This window comes from Chenopodium album, chromosome 6 (assembly GCF_948465745.1).
Source record: "Chenopodium album chromosome 6, dcCheAlbu1.1, whole genome shotgun sequence".
NCBI classification, from domain to species: Eukaryota; Viridiplantae; Streptophyta; class Magnoliopsida; order Caryophyllales; family Amaranthaceae; genus Chenopodium; species Chenopodium album.
In genome coordinates this window covers 29720402-29746493 of record NC_137839.1, presented here as the reverse complement: position 1 = coordinate 29746493, position 26092 = coordinate 29720402, and the positions used below count along the sequence as shown (strand labels likewise).

At 35.9% G+C, this 26092-nt stretch overlaps 2 long non-coding RNA genes and 1 other non-coding gene across 4 annotated transcripts; 2 read left to right on the top strand and 1 right to left on the bottom strand.

Annotated features, from left to right (window-relative positions):
* Positions 1 to 754: 754 nt before the first annotated feature.
* Positions 755 to 861, top strand: LOC145637679 (small nucleolar RNA R71). The gene has a single exon (XR_014114419.1). It is a non-coding gene; the product is annotated as a small nucleolar RNA R71 (small nucleolar RNA).
* An 11001-nt stretch (positions 862 to 11862) lies between these two features.
* Positions 11863 to 12557, bottom strand: LOC145634793 (uncharacterized). Its single transcript, XR_014113566.1, has 2 exons — positions 12364 to 12557; positions 11863 to 12049 (listed from the first exon to the last, which is right to left on the bottom strand). It is a non-coding gene; the product is annotated as an uncharacterized LOC145634793 (long non-coding RNA).
* Positions 12558 to 16193: 3636 nt separating this feature from the next.
* On the top strand, positions 16194 to 22651 carry LOC145634792 (uncharacterized). 2 transcript variants are annotated; one of them, XR_014113565.1, is made up of 4 exons: positions 16194 to 16474; positions 19511 to 19678; positions 19765 to 20155; positions 22536 to 22651. It is a non-coding gene; the product is annotated as an uncharacterized LOC145634792 (long non-coding RNA). The 2 variants fall into 2 exon arrangements; XR_014113564.1 differs by lacking the exon at positions 22536 to 22651 and having other exon boundaries at positions 19765 to 20318.
* The last annotated feature ends 3441 nt before the right edge of the window (positions 22652 to 26092 follow it).

Sequence of the window (26092 nt, the reverse complement as noted above, 5' to 3'; positions counted from 1 at the left end):
CTGCGTTGGTAGAGCTCCCTGCTGACGGGATTGTAGGGTAGATGAAAGTTGTGCAATTTGATTATCCATGATTTTATTGTTGGCTAAAATAGGATCAATTTGCGCATCCCTACTCTCCATATGCTTTTTCATATTAGTAAGCATTGCTCTAATTTCTGTCATGGCAAGGTCAGAAGATGATGAGTATGATGCTTGGCTTTTCTGGCCAGAATCTGGATGGTAATATTTTTGCTGTGGTGGGGGTTGCTGTTGTGGTTGTTGTGGAGGTGGAGGGTTTTGTACATTGGTACTTCGGTACGAAAGATATGGATGGTTCCGGTAACCAGCATTATAAGAGTTGGAATATGGGTTATTCTGCCTATAGGTTTGAAAGGCATTAACTTGTTCCATGGAACTCCTACAATCTTGCTCCCAATGGCCTACAATTCCACAATTTTCACAAAAAGCTTCATTGTTAGCAACAGCAGAAACATTAGCTATAGAGTTAGGAGTAGTAGTGAGATTATCTAATTTTTGACAAATAGACGTTAATTGAGCTTGTAAAAAGGATACAGAATCGACATTATGTTTTCCTTTATTTGCAAACCCTCTCGTATTCCCGTATTAGGAATTGTTTATTGCCATGTCTTCGATAACTTGTCCTGCATCGTCCACATTTAATTTCATGAATCTCCCACTGGCTGCAGAATCTAGAACTGATCTAAAAGAATTTCCAAGTCCATTGTAGAAAGCTTGGATTAATTGCCATTGTGCTAGATTGTGGTGGGGGCATTCTCTCTGTAGATCCTTGAACCTCCCCCAAGCCTCATATAGCGTTTCATCGGCCTCTTGAGCGAAGTTATGAATAGCACTCCTTAGTACCGCTGTTCTCTCTGTAGGATAATATTTATTATAGACATTGAAGGCAAGAGTTTCCCAGTAAGTAATGCCAAGTGCAGTTCTATTCAAACCATTAAACCATAATTTAGCTTTGACACATAATGAAAAAGGAAAAAGAATCTCCCTGATTTGGTCTTGCGTGACCCCGGCTTGTCTAATGGTGTTGCAATACTGGTAGAAATCTGCAATGTGAAGATTAGGATCTTCACCCACAGATGCTTTGTTCCATTCATGAACTATCTTAATGCAAAAACCACCTTCCCTAGTAGGAGGTCCCAAGCAAGGCTCTAATAGCTCCACTGAATTGCTTCCTCTATATCATAGTGACAAATTGGGGCTTGATCTCAAATTGAACTCCATCTAGAGCCGGAGTGGGGGTAAAGTGCGGGAAATCTGTGAGCTTCGGCTGCGAGTAGTCACTGAGTTTCTTTTGGGTCGTCATCTCTGATTCTGAATCTGAAGGAATTTATGCGTCACTAGAATCAGAGGGAGGGTCTCTTTGATTATTGTCCTCCTCAGAACCTGCCAGAATTTGTCTATAAATTTTCCTTTGCCTATGAAATGAGCGTTCGATCTCAGGATCGAATGGAATGTAACCTGATCTGGAACACCTGGGCATAAACAAGGAGCTAAAAGACAAATATGAGAATTGCCTCAAAGAACTAACGTTCTCTAAGACAAAAAGGGGATAATCTAGACTACTAAAAGTAATCAGAAAATAAAAATAAAACCGTTTCCCTGGCAACGGCGCCAAATTTTGACAGGGTAAAGTCGTATCCCCTAATCAAAAGTATTACCTAAGTCCTCTAACTAATGCAGATAGGGAAGTAGGGTCGAATCCACAGGGAAACAAGTCTTTCTACTCCTAATTAATTATTATAATCTAAATTATCAAGGTAACCAATGTTGTTGTAATTAAAGACTATACTACAAAGAATATGATCAGGGAAAATAAAGTAGGGAGAAATTAAATATTAAAAGGCCTAGGGTATAGGTTCACTAATAAATAATATTCCAGGGCAAATCATAATAAGCAATCATCAAGCATCGATTAATCAGATTATAAAGGGCTTTCGCTACGTATTATAATCACAGAGTTAATTTACCGGTATTAAATCTCATCTGTCGAATCTCTACTTAACCATTTATAAATTAGTCCGCCTATTGAAACTAAGCCTAAACATCAATTCTCATCTGTCGAATCTCGAATTAATATTGCTAAACTCATACAATTAAATCTGGCCAAACTTAATTGCACAGCATTAAATCAATCAATAGGAAATTAACCAAGCATTGATAATCAACAATCACAAATTTACCCCTTCATATTATTTATTAGATCCCCATAAACCCTAGAAATAAAACTACTCAAGCATAATTAAATCTAAACTGATCAAATCAATAAAGAAAGACATAATGAATGAATTAAATAAAATAACTGAAATTAGAAGAGAAAAAATTGTTACCAAAAGAAATCTGGATTAATGAATATAATTAAGAACAATGTTGAGAGAGTTTAAGAGAGAGAGAATATCCTAAGTAGAGAGAGAAAATCTAAAAGAGAAGGTAATAAAAAATTACGTACAAAAATCGTACTTAAACATCTCTCAAACAAATCCTTAAACGAAAACTAATCAGGTCCTTAGAAAAACACGCGCCCGATCGGGCGAAGGGCCGCCCGATCAGGCCCGCCTTTTTTTCTATACCCTTGCTAGTGTGCTGCGCCCGATCGAGCCTACATCACCCGATCGGGCGCGACTTCTTTCTAGATGCTTTTTTGCGCGCGCCCGCCCGACCGGGCATATGCTTGCCTGATCAGGCCCGGTTTCTTCTTCGAGGCTTGGATTTCGATTGGGCTCGATTCCTCGGCCCAATCCAGATTTCCTCATCGGGTCTTGATTACTTGATCCAATTGCCCTGGTATCACATACCGAGCCCTTAATCATCGGCTCTCACCGGTCCTGGGCTTCAAGGATGGTCGTGTCCTCCTAATGCTCATAGTTGCTTCGTGAAAAAACCCGGAAAACGCTCCAAGTGTGCAATTTCTTACAAAACTCAAGCAAAACTACAAAAACACTAGAAAACACAAATTAGTAATAAAAGTGGCCCTAAAGAGCCAAAAGCACTACTAATTATGACCATGGGACGGGGGTAAAACACTATATAAATTGGACATATCAACTGTTCCTCGCCATCTTTAGGGGTTGTGGCAGTGCCTCGCCGCTATAGACAATCTCCACTCTGCTTCGGGACATCGTTGAAGACTGCTTGTTGTAGCTATCTTCAATTTCATAGTGATAATTTTCCGAGAAAAATTATCAAAGACCATCACTTGTTGATCCTCAGTGCTTTGCTTGAATATTTGTGTGCAGATGCTTCACTGAAATTGTTGCTATGCCAGTATCTCGGCGCTTTTTGTGAATGAGTCGGTACCTTGGCGCTTATGCTTCTTTGTGAACCATTACTTCGGTGCTTGTGATGAGACAATACTTAGGCGCTTTAAGCTGAATGAGACGATCATTTGTCAGGTCGATCACTTACTGCGATTGTAATCAAGCCGACTACTAAATCATGTCAAATTGCTTATAGGGGCTAACTGGCGTACCAAGGAACCCAAATTTGTTGTATAAGGTCCGCATAGTCATTCATGGGGGCCATACATCTTGTCAACGCACCAGCGCACACTGCTACGTTCTGTCGCCAGGATTTTGCTCTATCGCCAGGCGACAGGCATTAGCGCCTGGTGACAAACTTGTCGTTTGGCGCTGGAGTCGAGTTTTTGAAATAAAACCCCTTTCTTCTCCATTTCCACTGCTGTTGCTGTTCAATTGCTCGGTTTCGCTTGCTCGTTCTCCTCCGTTTCTCAACCAAATTCGCTCAAATTTGTTGTAAATCAAAGCTTATTTTTTCTAGTTTCCCGATCTATGTAAGTTTTCTTCAAACTCACCTTGTTTTTGCTTAATTTTGCATGTTTTGTTCACGAATTTTTGGGAAAATTCAAAACTTTTTCTTTGTTCGTTGAATTTAGTGCCATGAAATTGCTTGATTATGCTTGTGTATTTCCTTGAGAGTGTTGTGAGACTTGTTTGACTCAATTTGGTGAAGAAATGAACGAATTGCCATTATTGAGCCCTTTGAGTTCGTGAGAACAATATGGTTTGTTCTTCATATTTTTAATAGCCATTGTTGTCCAATTTGTCATAATTTTTATCATGGTATTGCAAGAAATTATTTAATTGCTGAAAAATGCTATTTTCTGCAAGTATTGAAATTATTCTCTGTTTTAGTAATATGTACTCTATTTTTGGCGGACATAGTATCATGCGGCTATGCGAATCTTAGATACTATAGAACCCTTAATTTACTGTTACTTTGCATAATATAGCATGGCTAGACGACGCAGCTACGCTCTCGTTTAAGGGAGGCTCACCGGGAAGATGATCCCGTTAATGCTGGAGCGGGGACCTCTTTTTCTCTGGGGAGTTCCCAGAGTGGGGCGAGCACACTCTCTATTTTGCGCCCGAGTTCCACATCTTAAAGCACATTCGGCGCGGGATTCATATTGGGAGGGTTTGTAGCCATGGTTTAGGCAACGACACTATCGGTTCCTTGTACGATACATACTTTTGGCCACTTTTGGCCGAAAAATTTCTTGTATGGTGCTAAGTGCACCGATGCTAATACTTCAGGGTGTTTTGGCTATTTTTCTTAGGTCAGGGTGCTGAGTGCACCCAAGCCAAAGTTCAGAGTGTTGAGGCCAATTTTGCCTTATTTATTTTATAAAAGTTGGGGTTTTATTTTAGGAAATTATTACTATAACAAGTTTTAGTAGGGAAGGGATTAGGAAAAATTAAAGTGGCCGCATCATATAAGGGTTGCCTATGTAGGAATCACGCAAAACGTAGTTCTCTCCCTTTTCTCCTTATTTTTCTTCTTTCTTCTTTCTTTTTCTTTCTCCTTCCCCTTCCCCTTTTGTTTTCGCACCACCACCACCGGCAACCACCACCACCGGTGCGCCGCCGACCAACAGCCATCCAGCCGGAAGCAGCGGCGACCACTAGTGCTGGCAGCAGCCGAGAGTGGCGCTGGCCTTGGCCTGCTGTCGGCAGTCGTGGGTTTCGAAAAAAAAAAATTTTAAAATAAAATTTTTCTTGCTCAAATTTAATCTATGCTTTAATCTAATTGTAAATTATGAGTTTTGGGATTTAATTTTGATGCTTGATTATTATAATTATGTTAATTAATTTTTAGATTTGGTTTTTAATTAAAAAGCCCCAATTTTTGAAACCCTAGGTTCTTGATTTATGAGTTATTGAAGTATTATGATGTATATTGGGGTAGACCAATGTTTTAAGTGTTTTAAGGCTTAATTACAGCAAGTTTTAATTAAAATAAAGTGCTGGAATTTTATGTAGAACACGTAATATTATGTTTCTTGAAGAAATTTTAATTACCCATTAATTGGGACTTAATTATGGTGTTTTAAATATAATTTCAGCTTACTTTAATTAAATTATGAGGGGTTTTAAAATAGTATATATTGCTGGAAATTTGTTTAGAGTGGATTGTAATACTCTATTATGATTTTAATGTGTAGGAGAATTTGAAGTAAGCAATTTCTACTACTCGTGGCAATTTTAAAATCGTACTCAAGGTACGTTCGGGTATTTAGCATATTTTTGGTGATGTAGTATCATACTAGGCTTGATTTAATTTATCCTACATAGTATCCTGCTAAGATTTATGATTGGAAATTGTGGATTATTGATATTGGTGATTAAATTAGAAAGCATGATTTATTTGAGATGGATTAATAGTTGGAAAATTAATGTTTGGCATGTTGTGTTTGAACCACACTTTTATTTATGGCATGTTTAATTAAATTACATGCTTAGTTATGTTTGGAATATTCACAAGGAATTTTATTATGGTTCAAAATTTTTTTATTGATGCTTTAAGCATGAGGAAGGAGCTATATAAGTGTCTATGTACACAAGGAATAAATTGTATGTTGGTGCCTTTGTGCACTTAAGCTGTTTTTAACACCGAGGGATAGGATTTTTGGCGCTTTATGCGTTTAAGGCGTCTTTGACACTGAGGTAGAATTAAAAAGGGTTCAACATTAAATAATATGTGGTCACTAATTATTCAAGAATTAAATTGGTATGTTTGGTTGATTGAATAAATATTGTCGATTGATTTGGTATGCTTTGAGAGTCATCACCAAGTCCAATAACATGTAAATAACGTAAAGTGAAAGAGATTACGCACTAAACCTCTTGGAACGTATATACCTTGAGTATGAACAATGGGGGAGTTATGGGGTTTTATATTTAACCATAACTTCTAATGGAGTACAGGACGCTGTACATTCCTTTTTATTTATTATTATGCGCAGGAATTCCGCCACCTTTGAGTGGTTTTGTCGCTGGCACGATTAGCTCCCGTGTCAATTAACCTCAATTTATTTGGGGGAGGTATAGTTGGAAAACCGTTCGATGCGTAATCAACGCTAAATGAATTATTTAGTGTCTAGTTAAAGTGTCTTGTTGACTGTTGTGTGTGCTTGTAAACAGGTGCATTGAGGTAAGTGTGTGTTGATAGGTGAAAGCATGTTAGTGTGTTTAATTACGCTTACGTACTACTCTTTGCTGATTGTGTGTGTTTGTGTGTTTGGCCATGTCTTTATCTTGCCCTATGATGACCCATTTTTAATGGAGAATAGTGGGGACAAGTAGAGATAAACTTTTCAGGTATTGACCCCATACAGACCTCAAATGAATGGAGCTGTAGAATCGGCAAATAAAAATATAACAGTCATCATTAAGAAAATGGCAGAAAATTACAAAGACTGGCCGAATAAACTACACTTCGCATTATGGGGTTAGAGAACGTCTATACGAACATAAATAGGGGTAACTCCATACTCCTTAGTTTTCGGAATGGACGCAGTTCAATCAGTCGAACTGGAAATACCATCTTTACGCATCATACTCGAAAGTAAGCTACCGAAAGTTGAATGGGTAAGAGCGAGGTATGAAGAGCTTTTATTCCTCGATGAGCGACGATTAAGAGCTTTGCATCATGTACAAGTCTACCAAAGGCGCATTGCGCGTCATTTTAATAAAAGGGTAAAGCCTAGAAATATAAAAGAAGGAGACTTTGTACTAAAGGAGGTTAGGGGTCCACCAACCGATCCAAGAGGAAAATTCAAACCTAATTGGATAGGTCCCTACCGCGTAATTGAAATCCTATCAGGAGGAGCCGTTAGATTAATGGATATTGGAGGAGATGAAATTCGCCAATTATTAAACATTGATCGCCTTAAGAAATATTACATATGAAATCCGGATAAAACTCGTTCACTCATACAACCAACTTTAATTAACATTCGATTGAAAGATTCTAAGTGTTATGCATTTTACCGAATAACACGGTAAAATACATAACACTTGGGGGGTAATTTAGAAATAATAAACCATTCTAAGTGTTCAAATTTTTTCGAACATTACGAAAAATCTTCACACTTGGGGGGTAATAATACGAATTTTTTAAAATAAATTTTTTCGAGACATTCGTAGCACAGGTGTCGCGCGCAACTGGAATAGTTGCGCGCGGATGTCAAGCGCAACTAATTTTGTTGTGCGCCACCTGATGACGAACTGCGAACCTAATTTTTTGCGTTTGAATGAAGTTACGATTTCTACTTATGATAAAAAGAGGGTGTTTCTTAAATATAACATTTACTCGGAAAATAAAATTTAACTTTGATTTAATTCTTTTAAACAAGGTTTGATTAATTTTTTCATTTAATTTCTATCTAAGAGATTAAAGAAAAAATAAAAATAAAAAATGCATAATATATATAAAAAAAAAATTAGAACTACGCAAAGACCTGATTTTGCAAAGCGAATACGTAGGCAATATTTATGATTCGGTCGTATCAAAATACAAAAATATGAAGCTCATTTTATTTCATTCAAAATTCAAAAGAGAGACATTATTGAACTAGATAGTAAACGAAAAAAAAAACATAGTAGTGATTACACTTTATTCGAAAAAAAACTAATGGTAAAATTTTGTAACACTTTAAGTTTTTACTATGTCCTCGATTGTCACAGATGATGGAGGAGTAGTTTCCATCGCAGCATTTTCAGAAACCTTGGAGCTTTCCCCTACACTCTTCTTTTTCACCTAAACATTGTTTTTCAATTTTGGGATTGGGGCCTTTGCAACCTATTTTCCTTTCCCTTTGACTATTGGAGCTTTCTTGTGAGTATTTGGTGAAGGTTTTTTAATTTTCACACCTTGTTGCGCAGGTTTGGAAGAAGCCTTTCTTTTTGTTTCCTTCGAACGAGCCTTAGGGGATGAGAAGTCTAACTTTCTTCTCACTCCTTTGTTTTGACCACTAGGAGGAGTAGTAGTGGTTGAATGCATCAAAGGCTTAGGTGGATTGCGAGTGGTGGCGGCTTGAAGTTGAGATCGAGCCTTGTTTAACTCACCCTTATCCGCCGCATTCATCCAAGCCTTGTAAAAGGAAGATAATGTGATACTCGCAGGAGGATTTTGTATTACTCATTTAGGAAGACTTGACCAATATTCCATCCAACGAGCAATCCTTTCGGGTTTAAAAGTCACATCTTTAGGGGCATCACAATCTTGCGGAGGAATATATTGCCTCATCCCGTATTGTCTCATCACCCTACAAGGAAAAATATAAGTAGTACTAGATAGGCCTAAAAGCCTAATGTAAGGGCAATTGAGGCTAATCCCAATCATACTATATATGTTCCACCAAGGAATCACAAACCGTATGTTAGGAACTCCATGACAGAAAAATGACGTCCATTCCTCTTATTCTTATGCTTATAAAGGATTCGACGTCCAGGAAATGTCTTTACTCCATTAGCCTCAAGGTTTTGAGGCTGATCAACAATTCGCAAACGCTCCATGAGCCAAATCTGGAAAAAAAAAACAAAATAAATTATTTTGCGATTTATTACACGAGCAGGTGGTGCGCGCAACTCAAAAGATTGCGCTGGTCATGCCAGCACAACTTCTTGACTTGCGCTGATAAACGCCAAAAAAAACGTACGTGTAATAGGAGTGGACTTCCCGTGAAACCGTTTTCGTTAGGATCTCCTCTAAGACGATTCAAGAACAGAACGGTTTCCGCCAAAACCAAAGGAGCAGGTGAATGACATCCCTCTATTTGCTCTACTATGGACACCATTGAATAATCTCCGTATTCTTTGCCTGTCCTAAGTAACAATTAGCAACAAGACAATAACATAAAGCACGAATTTTGAAGCGTTGTTTGGTCACGTTGTCATGAGGGGCGACAAAGTGTTCAATAAATTGAATTAAATTCACGCCTTCTTCAATTCCTATGTTGGTCATATCATTGTCGGACAAACCAAAAAATCTTTGGAATATAGTTTTGGGATCCGACAAGGTAGGCGAATAAGTCACAGGGAGGGTGTTTGTAGGGAAACCTAACAAGGCCTCGAACTCACCAGGAAGGGGGACAATTTCATCCCCTCTAAACAAGAAAAGATGGTGATTAGAATCCCAATGGTTGACTGAGGCATGAAGAAAATCAAAGTTAACCACTAATTGCATATAATTAAATAAAGGGTCTAAGTGGTAAATTTTGAAAGCTAGTTTGTCCTCGGTTGAAAGGGAAGTGACCCATTGCTTCAAACGTTGTTCAAAGGTCTTCACCATTGTTCAAATAAAAAAGAGAGAGAATAAGATTTTAGAGAGATTAATTCTTTCTACTTTCTTATGTTACTAAGCAAATGAATGCGAGATGATCAAAAGGAAAGTTCACTGACAAGTGGCACGCGCAACTCCTGAGTTGCGCGCGACACCCGCGCGCAACAAAATTACATGCGCGCGACAGCCACGCGCAACTCACGAAGTTGCGCGCGACTCCCCTGACGCGGCATGTAATTATGGTTAATTTCCGTATTTTGGCTCATATAATGACATAATCTTCACGAGATGTTAAGACGAATCATACGCTTGCCTTCTAACACTTTGTGTCCCTTTTCTTGCTTACTTTTTTATTTTCTTTGTTTTTTCTTTTCGTTTATTATTTTCTTATTTTCTTATTTTCTTTTTATTTTTCTTTTTTCCATTGTTTTCCTACTTTCTCTTTTCTTTTTACAGAATATGGAGGTGTTGACTTAGTGCACTTGGTTTACTTTTCATATACTTTGATTTACTTTTGAGTAATTTTCTTTTACTTCAAATGTTTAATATATTAGAATTAGCCTACTAGCTCAACGGATAGAGCATTGTGCAAATGCACAAAGATGTGGGTTCAAATCCCACGTAGATTCTTTACTTTCATCGTACGTTGAACTCAATAATATGTTTCTTGTAATTTGACTCATCTTGTAAGGATATGAAAGTCAAAGACTCGGAGTTTTTTTGCTGTAACAAAGTTTCCTTAATAATTTTTCATTTTAAGATAATTTATTATTCGTATACTTTAGACCTAATTTGATTTACTTTAGAGTCATTATGATTTACTTTTGACATATTAAGCTCTACTTTTGATTTCTTTTTGGAGTATTTTGATTTACTTTAGAGATATATTCATTTACTTTTCTAGTTTTTCTATTTACTTCTGAAAGATTTTGATTTACTTTTGAGGTATTTTGAATAACTTTAGAGTATTTTGTATTTACTTTTAGAGATAACCTATGTAGGAATCGAACCTACATCTCTATGCATCTGCATGGTGCTCTACCATTTGAGCTAATAGGTTTACTTTATAGCTTGTTTTATTAACTTTATGATCTTTTTTATTTACTTTTAGAGACATTTGATTTATTTATCCCCACCCATATAATTTTCCCAAAACTCAGATTTTAGCAAGAACCCATTGGACAATTAAACTCAGAAAAATCAAACTTGAGCAATGTATAATTACAAAGTGGACTGTATGAAAACACACTCACATTATTTTGAGGTAAATCCAACAAGTATACTATGTTGTAGCATTTTGTCAAACATTTGGTGAGCATCAAATTATTTATTATACTTTTAAAGCAATATAGCTTACTTTTGCACAACTTTAGTTTACTTTAACACATTTTAATCTGATTGAATTGCTCGAGCTAGATTTATAAACCTAACAAATCTGATTGAAAAAAAATCACAGTAAAATATAATGAAATTATTACACTTATTAAGAATCAATTCATAGTTAAAGTATACCATGTACCATTAACAGTAAAAAAGAATATGCTAGCAGCACCTCTTACTTTCCTCTCTTCCTAACTGAACCACAATCTCCTCTTTGTAGCCCCACACATCTTTGAAAAGGACATTTTTTTTCAAGATTAATGGAAGGCTTATAAGAATAGCATAGATTAGAATTCTTATTTACTTAATATGAAATTTTTATCTACTTTACATAATTCAATAATGGAATGCAGCTCGAATTTAAGATACCACGTCAACCATGAGAAACTACAACCAGGGAAACAAATGATGATAACTACAAAATAGCATACATCTACATTATTTACCCATCCATTCCTTATTTGTGTATAATTGGTACTTCTACCGCATTACTCAAAACAGCAGAATGTAATTGCCATATTCATATGAACAAGATGCTTGGTCCTTATGCTAGTATTATGTGAGTACTCATATATCATAGACATTAATCTAATGAATCAGAAGCCAACTACATACATATATATTATATACAATTGCCAACATTATGCTAGAATAATTTGATAAACTATGGTAGATAGAACTAATGAAATCAAATCAGAATAACTCATCACTGATATAAAAACCTGCAGCAGATAAAAGAATAGGCCAACTTTCAACATAAAACAATTACTTTAATATGTGATTGGTTTACTTTTACTTGGTTTATATCTAATTTTGACCAACATCAATAGACAACATATATATAGATTTCTCATAGGAATTTCATCAAAAGGTTAATATGCAAAGTAACAAAATTAGAACCTTCTTTTGTACTAAAATTAGTATATAACAAAAACATCACATAAAAACAAAAATAAAAAAAAATTATAGAAAAATTCAGAAACATTATTTGATTTTGTGTAAAATTTCAATTTCAAGCCTTAATCTCTCGCAATCTCGACTTCAAACAAATTCAATTTCAATGAAATTCAACCTGCAAACACTAAAACAAGTTAGGAAATGCATAAAAAAAACAATTTAGACATTATAATCTTCTAATATTACTGAAAATTAAAAAACTAGTACAAATTAAAATTTTAAAATTGGACCAAAATATTCGAACTATTTCGAGAAATTTCTGTAAAATGAGTGAGAATCTATGAATAATTTACTTTACAGAAGATATTGATAAACGAGAAAGAAATTTAATGGCAGATTTTGAGCAAATTATTAGTTATCAATGACAATTTCGAAAAATTTGAACTCTAAATTCATTAAAAAAAATCAAGAAAAATACAAACTAGATACCTGTTTAGACATCAATTCTGCAATAACTGGAGGTTTTCCAGTTCGTGGAGGAGAGAAATAGTGCTTGACAGCTTGAGGATTAATGGCGGTGATCCATTTTCAGAAGAGATAGAGCGCTTGAGGAGAGAGAAAATGGCGAAGGAGAAAGAAAATGCTTGATCACGCTTCACTTTAGATCTTGGCCGTTTATTTAGTGCGTGTTTCTTGTTAGATCTGACGGTCCTCATAAGTTCCTAGTTCCTATTATAGGATTGGTTCTCATTATAATATATATATATATATATATATATATATATATATATATATATATATATATATATATATATATATCATATCATATCATATAATTAATATATAAAGCTAAATTTTTAGCCAGTGACGAGGCAGCGACACTTGACGTCCCAACTTTTCGCCAAGTGTCGCACCATGTTGGATAGATTTAAATAAACTATGTTAATTTAGAGTTTTATTTTTGATAAAATATCAATATTTCAAATGTACAAATTGAATTTTAATTTTATTAAAAAAATTTATTAGATTATAATTCTAAAAAGTTATCATATAAATTTAAATTTATATCATAATTTTTGTTGGGAGCAAAGAAAGTAGTTAAAAAAGTACAACATTCATTTATCGTATAAGCTAATCAATTTAAACACAAAACTTCGTAATCTAATATGATTTTATTACTTTATGTAGAACTATCACTCGGGTCAGATCACAGGTCATTTTGGGTCGAGTCACTTCAAGTCACGGGTCAAAAATGTTTACACTAGCCAAAGTTTCAGATTCGGGTCAACTGAACATGCTTAAAAAAAAAATTTATTTGCTTTATTTTTGGCTAATTTTTAAAATTTTCTAATATTTCAAACTTACTTTGCAATATTTTTTTAAAATTTTATCAAATCAAGAATTTTCACCAATATTATTATTAGTCATTACATGCCTATTGCATAATTTAAATCGTCACAAAATCACAAAAATTCCTAACTAATTTTGTATCATTGAATAAAATTTTAAAACTTGGTATATAGATGAAAGTTTATGTTATAAATTTAATAAACAACCCGTGCGTCGCACGGGGCACTAAACTAATATATATATATATATATATATATATTCAGAAACCCAATTTAGTGAAAACAATGCAACAAATTCAATAAAAACAATATGACCACAAAAAAATAAAAAAATCAAATATTATACCCAAATCAGATCCGAACTCAAATCTCACAAAAAATGCAAAATATATTGAACAACAACTAAATCAAATAACTATTAATAAGTAGGGCAACATTTAACATTGTCCATAGTCATTATGAAATCAGCTAATTATTAGATGATGATAGATTAAAAACAAATTACACAACCCATGAACACCCGAAATTAATATCACTAATATAAATAAAAAATAATCCAATGGATACCGCTAATTGATTTAAAGAAACATAATTTTAGCTAGAGAAAAACTAAATTTCAGATATATGAGAGAATGAAATTACCTGAGAATTTGAGATTTCCCACTTGTGTATAGAAGAGAGTTGATGGTTAAAATAAATGGAGAATGGAGAATATAGAATGGAGTGAAGAATTGCCTTTCTATTAAAAAAAATAATAAAAAAAAAATTATGGAGTGAAGAACGCGGGATTGACTTGAGTAGGTAGGTGTTTACTGTTTTAATTTTTAATTTTTATTTTTATAAATTACTTGTGCTCAATATTAATTTGGAGGGAGTTTTACCGCTTAATAATGAATATTAATTTAGAGGGTAGAATTTCCTGCAAAATTTTCCATAAGTCATAGTCCCTCCGTCCCTAAATGATACTATGATAGTCCCTTATGACTTATTTTTAATCCCAAATTAATAGTCCCATTGGCTTTTTTCAAATAGCATTAATATTAATTTTTTAATCAAAATTCCTTCCAATTGCAACAATATTTGTGCAAATTTAACTCTCCCATGTAAATTTTATATTTCAATGTCTATTTACTTGATTGTTAAATGTAAGATAACATAATTATACTTCTAAATGTTCTAATGCAAATAGTTCTTGTTGGTCACAATCGATCCCAAGATCTGTTGACATTAAGAGTGAAGCTCTAACCACTTGAGCTATATATATCTCACTCTCGTAAATTCGTAATGTAATTAACATGGTCTTACGTCAGTCACATGTAACCCACATTCCAAACTCGACCCAAACACTTGTATTGTCAGCTCTAGTTACATGATAATGTGGTATTTTTTGTTGTGAACTATTTTAGTTTTTCCCCCATTAATCAATATTCAATAATATAGATTCTATTTATATACTGCGTAGTACTGTGTGTACTTGTCGGAAGTTAACACAATTATCTTTTATCAATAATCAATGGGGGGTGTTAAATACCGCCAGCAATAATGATCAAAATCGCCGACATTTAGTGTGAATGGACAACCATGCCCGGTAACCAGTTTCGGGCTCCGGTTACCGCTATTGCCGGAAATTAAAAAGAACACCACTTTTCCGCCGGCGAGGGAAGGTGGTGGCTTGTCATTGAGGGGATATGATGGGTCGTCGGTCAAGGTAGTGGTGGTTGTCGCCGATCGGAAGGGGTGGTGGGTTTACCGTGGAGGAAAAATAGGTGGTTATATAGTAATGGCATGGTTGTCCACTCACACCAAATTTTGGCGGTGGTGATCATTTTGGACGGTGGTGTTTAGCAATCCACTAATCAATTGTCATAATTTAACTTATTGATATTTATAATATCACAAAATTTTATATTTCGGGGTCACTTATGATGGGGTTATTCAGGGTTACTCTGTCAATTAGGGGTTACTTATTCAGGGGTTATTCGGGCGATTAGGGGTTACTTATTCAAAGGTTACTCGGTCAGTTAGAAGTTACTTATAGTTACCCTTGACTGATTTAGTAATCCTCTAAATAAATAGACTTCATAAGATAAAAAAAAGTTAATTTACATTTAATTTAGATAGAATTTTAGGATAAAATTGTTAAAAACATGCGTTGACAAGTGTGATAACAGAAAGGTGTCAGCTAAAAAAAAAGAGGAAGTAGTAGATTATAATTCTCAAAAGTTATCATATAAATTTATTTTGGGTTTTTCTACATTATAACCCTCTAACTTTCCGTTTTCTACGATGTACCCCCCCTTTTTGAGAAATCTACACTTTAACCTCAAAATACATTTAGTTTCTACACGGTAACCTTGTCGTTATCTTGCCGTTAACAAATTTCGTTAGTGGGGTCCACTCACCGCTAAATAATATTTTTTTTATCGATTTGTGCGTTGAAAATGGTTTTGTTAAAGGTTTTGGGGGCTATTTTGGCCCTTAAAGATCCAAATTGAGCTCAGATTTAACCAAAAAATAACATAAATGGCTCGTTTTGCATATTAAGAAATGTCTCAATTTGCGTGTTTACGTATTTAATACGCAAAACGAGACATTTATGTTATTTTTTTGCTAAATTTGAGCTCAATTAAAATAGCCCCCAAAACCTTTAACGAAGCTATTTTCAACACACAAATCGATAAAAAAAATACCATTTAGTGATGAGTGGGCCTCACTAACGAAATTTGTTAACGGCAAAATAACGGTAAGGTTACCGTGTGGAAACTAAATGTATTTTGAGGTTATAGTGTAGATTTCTCAAAAAAAGGGGGCACATCGCAGAAAACGAAAAGTTAAAGGGTTATAACGTAGAAAAACCCATTTATTTTTTATATCATTATTACATGTGAACATGTCTAATTAAAATAAGAATTGAGCATTATTTAATTGAGCACTTAAAAATAAAAGTAAGACTCACAAATCCCATGAGTCATGGATAGATTAGGCGGTTAATCCCACTTTGCCAAAAAAAAAAAAAAAAAAAAAAAAGCGTTTAAAACGAAAATAAATTGGTTCCGCCAATTTAGTTAAAAAAAAATATCCTCTCAAAATCACGATACCCTTGAATCGTGATATCAATTCCGTTTGTGACCAGATTGTGATATCAATTCCGCCAATTTGTGATTCACAACCGTTCGTGACCAGATTCAAGATTCAAAACGCAATTCCACGCCTTTGAATCGTGATATCAATTCCGTTGTAAAAGTTCCAAGGTAAGATGGGTTAATTGTTCGGTTTTCTTATTATTTCGTACTTTAAAGAATTAAATCAATGGTAATGACTATTTATTTCAATTCGAGTATGGTAACAATTGAATTTAGTATCATATGAACTATGACTTATTCAATAAAAGGAACACAATACACAGAAAAAGAGATGGAGTAAATTGCATACACGATGCATTCAAAAACCCAAAAGATTTTATTGTTTATTTAATATTACTAAGTAATCATGCTACAAAAATACTTAAGAATAAGGACTTTAACTAGCAGAATTAAAAATTCGAATTGCTATGCTCAAATAAAATTATACATACTCCAATTGTAATTTTCCTTTTGCAAATTTTTGCTTAAATTTCGATGTGTTCTTTAATGTTGATTTTTTCGTATGGCAGCATAACTGATTTAATTTAACTAATTCAAAATTTTGAAGTACTTAACAACATTTTTTGGATTTTTTTTTTTGTTGTGAAATCTTTTCAATTTTTCTGATATATTTGCATGCGCTGTGTTTTTTCCAGTATATAACACCTCGTATTTTTTTAATTATTATTTGGGCTAAATCCTAAATAGTTAGTAATTACCTCCATGTCTAATGTAAGAGCGTTAAAAAGGCAAAACAGATTACTTTATAGCAATTAATCAGTAATTCGTACTCCGTGTAATTTTTAATTTGTTTTGGGCTAAATAATTAATTTTCATGCTGCTAGTTAAAGTCCTTATTCTTAAGTACTTTTGTAGCATGATTACTCATTAATAATAAATAAACAATAGATTCTTTTGGGTTTTTGGATGCATCGTGTAAGCAATTTACTCCATCTCTTTTTCTTTGTATTGTGTTCATTTTGTTGAATAAGTCATAGTTCATGTGTGTCATATCATTATTTAATACTTCGTATGTTATACATATAGCTCTATCTTTAGTATTGTTGTCATCTGTGTTATTATGCTCGAAGGCTATATTTTTTGTTGCTGTGGGTGTCAACTAGTGGGCAGTTTAGAAGATAATGTTGGGAGGGGGGTATGGGAGGGCAGCAGGAGGTTTGATGGTTGCAGGGGAAGTAGGTGGAGATGGTATGGTAGGGAGGGTGTATGGGACTGGTCTTGGTTGTAGCCATCCGAGCTCCAAGTCTTGTCTATCTAACCGCCTCCCTAGTGCCTTCTCTTTTATCTTCTGACTCTTTAGAATCTCTTGCCATGTCGTTAATTTCAACAAGAGCAATCGCAGGATTTTAACATAGGCCCTTGAATATTTTCCTACTCCTAGCAAGCCAGATGCCCTGTAATAGGAAACTAGTTATTGGCCCGGGCGATGCCCCGGTTTATTATAAATTTAGTAATTTAATGAAACTATACTATGGCCTTGTTTGACACCTAGAGCTCAAATAGTGTGTGTGTGTGTGTTTGTTTTTAAAGATGAGATCTTAAGTACGTAGTTAGTTGTTTGTGTGAGCTAGTTGGTTTGACTATAATTTTTGTTTTTTGGTTAATATAGAAAAAATAATAAATCAAATATTTATAATTTTGATGTCAATATATACTACTTCGTATTAATTATTGCTCGTACTCTATAACTACAATTTTATGAATTAATGCACAAAAAATGGAGTAATGATTAATTTCTTACAAATTATATTATTGTGCAATTACTAAGGATTTCAAGGGGAATTTAAATTGGGGGTTACACATATATGAAAAACCTTTCAATCAAATTATATTATTGTGCAATTATTAAAAATAAATTTAGATAGAGTAGTGGTTATACATATGAAGAGTTTTTCAATCAATTTAACATTAATACTTGGAGGTTAAACCAATGAAGAGTTTTTCAAGAACACTAAATATTACACTTCGATTATGTGGCAATCTTGGAATATGATGTGGCGCAATAAAACGTAAAAATGACACATGGCGCTACAACACTCCTTACCTTGGGTTTTAATAATAATATAGATATTTATACATGCCCTCATTGGTTGCTGGCTAGGAAAACTGATTGTAAAATTTCAATGGTGGAATTATAATTTAGGTGAAAGCTTGCAACTTTGATAGATATATGAAAGTAGCAATTACAAGTTATAGCTTGACGTAACAAGTCACCAAAATGGCAGCTTAAGACTACTTCTAACTACCCTACTCAATACACACAAAATTACACAAAAATGTTACTCATTCACCACACTCTTTATTCTATAATGCTTCATTAAAAGATTTTGTCATGTTTCCTTAATTGTTGTTGCTGGCTGAACTTGTCCCCTGCCTTGTCATTCCTTTTTACTCTCATAGACTTGAATTGCTTGTATGGGTGGGTTGACCTGATTCATTGCATAGTTCAGCCAATTTTTTTTATTCAATCCTCGAGGATAAAGTTCTGTTAACTCTCTATATCGAGACATAAGCATTCAGTTATTCCAAATATGGTTTGCAAACTCAAAGTCACGGAAGAGGTGCTCAACCTTTACTTTGAAATCTATAGAATTTTGATTTATTTCACTTCACATTTTGCAGTTTGTATCAAGATTTGTGCCTTAATAATATTTCATGTCCAATAGTGATGGATTTGGTAATGCTTTTCCAAAGGAAGTGTTTTTTCTTTGGTTTATATTTGCTTTTCCAAAGCCTTTTCTAATTTAACTATAACAAAGAATATTGAAGTATCTACGGCAAAACTAAATATAAGATCAGAGATTACTGGTGCGAAATTCCATTCAAATTATTTCATGGCCAATATTCACAATTTAAAATCATGCTGCAAGCCTGCAGGGAGGGGGGTAGGGGCAAATGTAGGAAGGGTTTTTTTTTTTTTTCTGCAGTACGCTACAAACTGTTGTGGTAGGGTAGGGGCGGCTATGCACTTGCTGGCAGGAGAACCATGTTTAAATAACAATTAAAACATATCCATGTATATATAAATTCTTGCAGAACCTAGCAACAACTCCACCAAAAATATTCCCTTCTTAATACATATATAGTGATTAAAATATATTTTATCTATTTTTTTCCAATACACGTTAACAAAAAATGATGAAGAGGCTGAAGAGACATGGGATGATGATAACAACACAGCGTGATATTATGATGATGAAGGACAAATTGGTCAAGATCTTGAACTTGAACATGCATCTTCACATAGTGAACCACTCGACAACGACAAACTCATGGATATAGCAGAGGTAGAGGAATCAAATATTTCAGCAGGTATGAATTATCCCTTAATACGTATAATGCTCAATTTGGTTTTAGTCATGTCAATTCTATGCCTACTGAGCTTATGCATGATCTAGGTACAGTTGGAAAAAAAAAGAGGGACAGTTTATTGCAGGATGCTTACCCTATTACCTCCTGTTGAAAAACTAAATGGTGAAAAACATTTCAAAGTAAAGCCTTCTCGAATAAATCTGTTTGAAGAGGTGAATGAAGTTATAAAGAAAGAAAATCAAGCAGTTGAAGAAGCAAAAAAATATGCTAAAAATGCTAGAACAGAGGCAAAAAAAAGCTAAAATAAAAGCTGAACAAGCCAAAAAAGAAGCGGAAGCCGTTAGGAATGACGTGGACAAAAAATTGCAGGGAACAATGCAGTTTGGGAGAAGAAATTTAGTCAACTTCTAGATTTTCTTGGAGCAGGAGGTTCTTCAAATAATGATGATTCAGGAATTGAAGGTTCATCAAAGTGAAGTAATTACACCTCGATCTCTGTTTTGCTTTGATTTGAGAGTTGGCCTGGTCTTTCTTGCTTTAATTTATATACACAAAAATCTGTTGTGTAACCTTGAAATAATCATGATCTAATAATGATATGACTTTTGACAGGGTAAAGTCGTATCCCCTAATAAAAAATAATTACCTAAATCACTAACTAAGGTAGATAGGGAAGTAGGGTCGATCTCCACAGGGAAACAAGTCTTTTTACCCCTAATTAATTATTATAATATAAATTATTTAAGTAACCAATATTTATAATTAAGCAAGAAACTAAACTACAAAGAATAAGAGTAGGAAGAGAACAATATATAAAGGGATCTAGGGCATAGGTTTACCAATAAATAATACTCCAGGGTAAAACATAGTAATCAATCATTGACATTGCATAAATAACATGATTAACAGGCTCTCGCAATTTATTAATCAACATAGATCTAACAGGCTCTCGCAATTTACTAGATCTAAGTTCTTATTGAAAATAGCATTTAATATCAAATTAACATCTGCTCGATTCATCAATTTAATATTGCTATACTTTTACAAGCCGCAATTGTAAAACATTAAAACAATCCAATAAGAAATTATCATGCAATACCAATAATCAATAATAGTCAATCATCAATGCATCAATTAACCAGATTGTAAAGGGCTCTCGCTACGTATTACAATCACACAATTAATTTACCGGTATTAAATCTCATCTTTCGAATCTTGACTTAACCATTTATAAATTAACTTGCCTATTGAAACTAGACCTAAACATTAATTCTCATCTCTCGATTCTTGAATCAATATTGTCAAACTCATGCATAAAAGATAGGCCTAATCTAGTCACATAGCATTAAATCAATCAATAGGAAATTAATCAAGCATTGATAATTAACAACAATAATTTACCCCTTCATATTATTTATGGATCCCCACAAACCCTAGAAAGGAAACTACTCACACATAACTAATATAAAGAGAATAATAGTATAAAAGTAATAAGGAAACAAAATAATAAAATCTTAATATGAAAAGAAAACTAAAACTAAAACTAAACTAAAGAAAAAGAAAACTAAAAAGTAAAAACTACTCCCTGATAGCCTCGTACTCCATCCTTTTATAAAGATTTGAGAATCTTATCTTAATTATAAGCTTAGGAAAAACTAATCCTAACTAAAAGATAACTAACCAAAAATAAATCCTAGGATTCCTACTAAAAGTCTGACAAGAAAACTAGAATATCTTAGAAATCCTAATCTAACAATTTATTAATCACCGCCTAACAAACTAAAGCTACTACTCCTCTGTTCAGTGAAAACCGAGTAAGCAAGCCCAATAATTTGCAGGCCCACTAAGTGAATAGCTTGATGCTGAAGATGTCCGGCCAACTGGGCTAGCTCGTCTGATCGGGCCCGGTCAACTAGTGTTGTGAGTTGGGCTTTGTGGCTTCTTTTGTTGCCCATTTCTTCTCTTGTTTGGTCCGTAATTTGTGTGGAAAATTTTGGACCTCTTTATATATCGAGCCCTTAATCACCGGATTAAATTAATCTAACTAGGCCTTGGGCTTAAAATATTTGGTCATAAAATACGATTCGACTCCATTGTCTTTGTAGTGGCTCAATAAGCTCGGGAATTATCATAATTATGCAAATTCCTACAAAAATATACCAACTCTACAAAAACACTAGAAAACATATATTAGTAATAAAAATAGCTCCGTAGAGCTCAAATAAGCACAAATATGACCGTGGGACGGGGAATAAAAATATATATAAAATAGACTCATCAACTTTTTAGTAACTTCATATCATACCCTTCTTCATCTGCTGAACACTAGCAAACGTCTCCTAGGACTAATTATATATCCTTAATCTTTCGGGTAATAATCTGACTGGTTTACTGTTAAAAGATTTTTTGAGTTCAACCTAAAGCAGTAGTAGTATTAGTAGACTGTAGGTTCCTGACATGTCTGCTAACAGAGTTTTAGGGCTGCTTCCGTATTTCGAGACCATTCCTACCGATTCCTGCACTAATCTTCATACTCTAAATCGTCCATGAATTAGTTCAGTGGAAAACTTTCTCCCTATTTAGGTAGTCTGCCAAGTATACAAGTATACAGTTCAGGGAAAAATCCCTCCCTATTTAGGTAGGTTTCCAAGTATCAGTTTAGTGAATCTGTCTATGAATCTGTTCAATCGATCTATCTTATAACTATCTTGCAGTATATAATCAGCTTCTAAAGAAAGGTGCAAGGGAAACATAGAGGTTTCTATTATGTGTTGGTTATATTGTTTATAATTTATAGTTTATTAGGCTTTTATAAAATAATTTGTAACTAATTCTTTTCATTGTTTTATTCTTGTAGGTAAAAAGGAGAATGCAAAGCACGTTCCAAGATATACTACGTACTATTTATTTTTATCGATCAAATTACATATCGTACAATAATTTTGTTTTTCCGTGTGTGTACGTGAATAGTGATGAATCATACTAATTTCAAATATTTTATTTGTATGGATATTAAACATCAATTAGAAAATCTATTTCTCCAAAATTATTATGTGTTACGAAATTTATTTATTGGTATAAAAAAACTACCAAATGTGATTTATTTGATTGAAAAATATCATTTAAAATTTTTAGTCACGTGTTGATCATGCCGAGAGCTCACGACAATGATCATCGATAGTAAATTTGGTAGCCACGATAAAAATTCTTGACAAACAACTTGTTTAGCCACGATAGTATATGTGGCAATGGATAATATTTGCCACGAAAGTATTTGTGGCAAACAAGCTTATTAGCAACGATAATATTTGTGGCAAACAAGCTTATTAGCAACGGTAATATTTGTGGCTATGAAGTTTGTTTCGGGGGTTTTTGTCCCTCGGGAGAGTTACAACACTGAAACTGGATTCAACTGAGGATGCCTGTACCTGCAAAGCAAACGGGCCGCCGGATGGTCGGTGGTCCGCCTCCGAAGATTAAGTCAGTAAACGTTCGGAAATAAAACGTGCGGAAGTAAAGTTATCTGCTTGGATTCCAAGCTCAGGTAAAGTGCTGTGTGTTCCTTGAAAACGACAGCTCTGTGGTAAGTGACGTATTGTCTCGTATTGCATGTCAAAAACTCTCTCTCCTGTCATAAATGATATAATGTCCCTATTTATAGAGTCCTTTTGAAAAGTGTGCCTTCCTAGGATTTGGTGACCTAATAATTAGGTCACGCCGTTTTGCGGCGCCTCGGGATTTGGGCCTTAGAAGGCCGCCATCCCAGGGCCAATGCCTGAGTGACACGTGTCACTGTGCCCAAAGGATTTTGAAGCACTTTTTGTGTGACACGTGTCGCCACCTGAATGGTCCCTGCTGGACCTTCAGTCCACGTAGGATGGAGAAGAGTCCACCCTCCACGTGTCATCATTCCATAGGTCCAAATGTCACCTATACGGAAGACACGTGGCACTTTCTGATTGGGCCACCTGGCCGGGTATAAAATACCCAAATCATTTGCCCCTCACAGGGGCCACGTGCATTGCACGTGACTCCTGTGACAGGTGTCAGTATCTGAGTGGTCAGATTCGAAAATTTACTGGAGGGAAAAAATTAGGGTTTTACCCCCTATAAATAGTAAGGTTTGACCCCCCCCTCTTGGATTCACACCTTGGCGAATCTCTGGAGAATCTTGGACTTTTTGACTTAAAGAATCTCAAAATTCCCTAAGCGTTTTTCAAGCATCCGAGACTCGGCTACCAGTTCGACTGTTCTTTAGTCAACCAGACGTCTTTCTCCCTTCTTCTAAAGGTAACGCCTGTATTTTCTTTTTACTCTTCATTTTTTCTTTGTTTTCGAAAAAATGGCTCCCCAATTGCATGCGGCACGACGTAGGATAGTGATCAGTCGGTCACCGGGGACGGCTGAATCTAGAACTAGCAGTGCCGAATGCTTGGCCAAAGACCCTGCTTTGCGAACTTCTCCGAATCCGACCGTTTCCGTGTCTGTGCAGGACACTATGGCCAGAATCAAAAGAACAGCAAGGCAGTGTAGCTCCGATGGAGTTTTCTACCATTCGGATGGGTCGACTGTTTTTTCAGACGGCTCAATAAGAGTGCCTCGAAGTGAGCTGTCGGAACACCCTGACAGCCCTTCCTATCTTCCTCCTACCCCCACTTATTACCATTCGCCCACATCTAGTGGAACTCCCAGTGATGGAATCCTGGGGGAGGCGGATGAAGAATATCAACCCGGGCCTTCTGGACAGGCGCCGGAAGAGAGTCTAGGGGAGGACCCCGCTGGCACCAGTCGGCGGTCCCCTAGCTCTGATGAGAGCTCTGATGACGAGTCGGCCTCGTCATCTTCTTCAGAGAATGCCTCCGTAACTTCAGAGGAGGCTAGATCAAACATAGATTCTGCCAGAGAGTCCCTGGCAGTGGATAGGGGGGAAAGATGGGCAGAGCCGAGTGCTTTCAGGCGCTTGGAGAGAGCCCCCTACTATCAGCATGTTCCGTCAGGCAGGCGGAGCGCCATGGCGTCCGGCCTTGCCAATTTTAGGCGCAAGGTCGTCCTAGGCTATGGCTACACTTTGTCGGTCCCTAACGAGGGCGACACCATAACCTGGCTGAGCCTGGCCAGCTATCAAGACAAAGCATTCGATTGCTATGAAGCGGCCTTCCAAGCTGGCCTCCGCTTCCCTCTCCATCCCGCCGTGGAGAGGATCTTGGACGGATACCAACTAGGTATCTGGCAACTTGTACCCAACTCCTGGATCAATATTCTGGGGTACGTTGCCGCCTGTGAGATGCTGCAGGTGGAGGCGAGCTTTGAAGCGTTCGCCCACATGCACTATCTGAGCAGGGCGCCTGCTAGGGGCGGTGAAGGCTGGTACACCTTGACCACTTGCAAGGGGTACATGATGGCTGTTGGCAAAGAGAACAAGTGGAAAGACTGGAGGACTAAGTTTTACATAGTAAAGTCTGCCGACAGTCGCCTGAACCAAAAGTATAACAGGTGGAATAAGGATCCACCTCTCCTATCAGGCAGGAGCGCATTGCCGCCTATTCCCAGGCGGGCAAAGGAGGAGATCATGGACGCGGGGTTGTTTACCGTGTCCGTGTGGACGAATGATGAGGGGGACAAGGAGGTCACCCCTCAATGCTATCTCCCTTTGTACAAGTGGTTTGAAGAAGGGACATTCTTAGCCGCCTGTGGGCTAAGTTCTGAGATGCCGAGAGGTAGTCGGCCGTCTATTTTTATGCAATTTACTTCTGCTTTTCAGTACTTGTTTAATGATGCTAATCACTTGTTCATTTTTGCAGACAAAGCAATGGAAAAGCTCTCGGCCACAAGGAAGCCGGCTGTATATTCTGCTCGATACAGGTCGAATGTCTTAAACAGGGCAGAAGTAACCACTCACACCAAAGTGGACGAACAGAAAACTGGCGGCACCTCCAAGGTAGAAAATTGTTATACTTTCATTTCTGACCAATATTAAATTTGCCCGAATGATTTCTAACTAGCGTTTATCTTGTGTTGATGTAGGGTGCGCCTTCCAAATCTCCTTCAAAACCATCCGACCCTAAAATCCAAAAGACTAGGGCGGGTGATGTGAGCGCATCCGGCAAGGGCGGCCGGAAGCACATTGCTCATAGGCCCAAGAAGGGCCCAGACGCCTCTTCTCTCGAAGCTGAAAAGGAGATCAGCAAACCGGATGCCCAGAGGGCATCGAAGGGTGGCTTTAAGCAACCCACCACTGTTGTCGGCTCAGCAGGAGAGAAGAGGAGCCTGGGGAGAGAGGAGGAACAGAAGGACGACGGTAAAATCCATTCGCCCCTATTGTTCTTCCATTTAGATGTACTTGAGTTATTTTTCTAACTTTCTCTCCTTCTCAGTTCCTGTGCAGAGGCCGACTGTAGTCCAGATGGCCAAGTC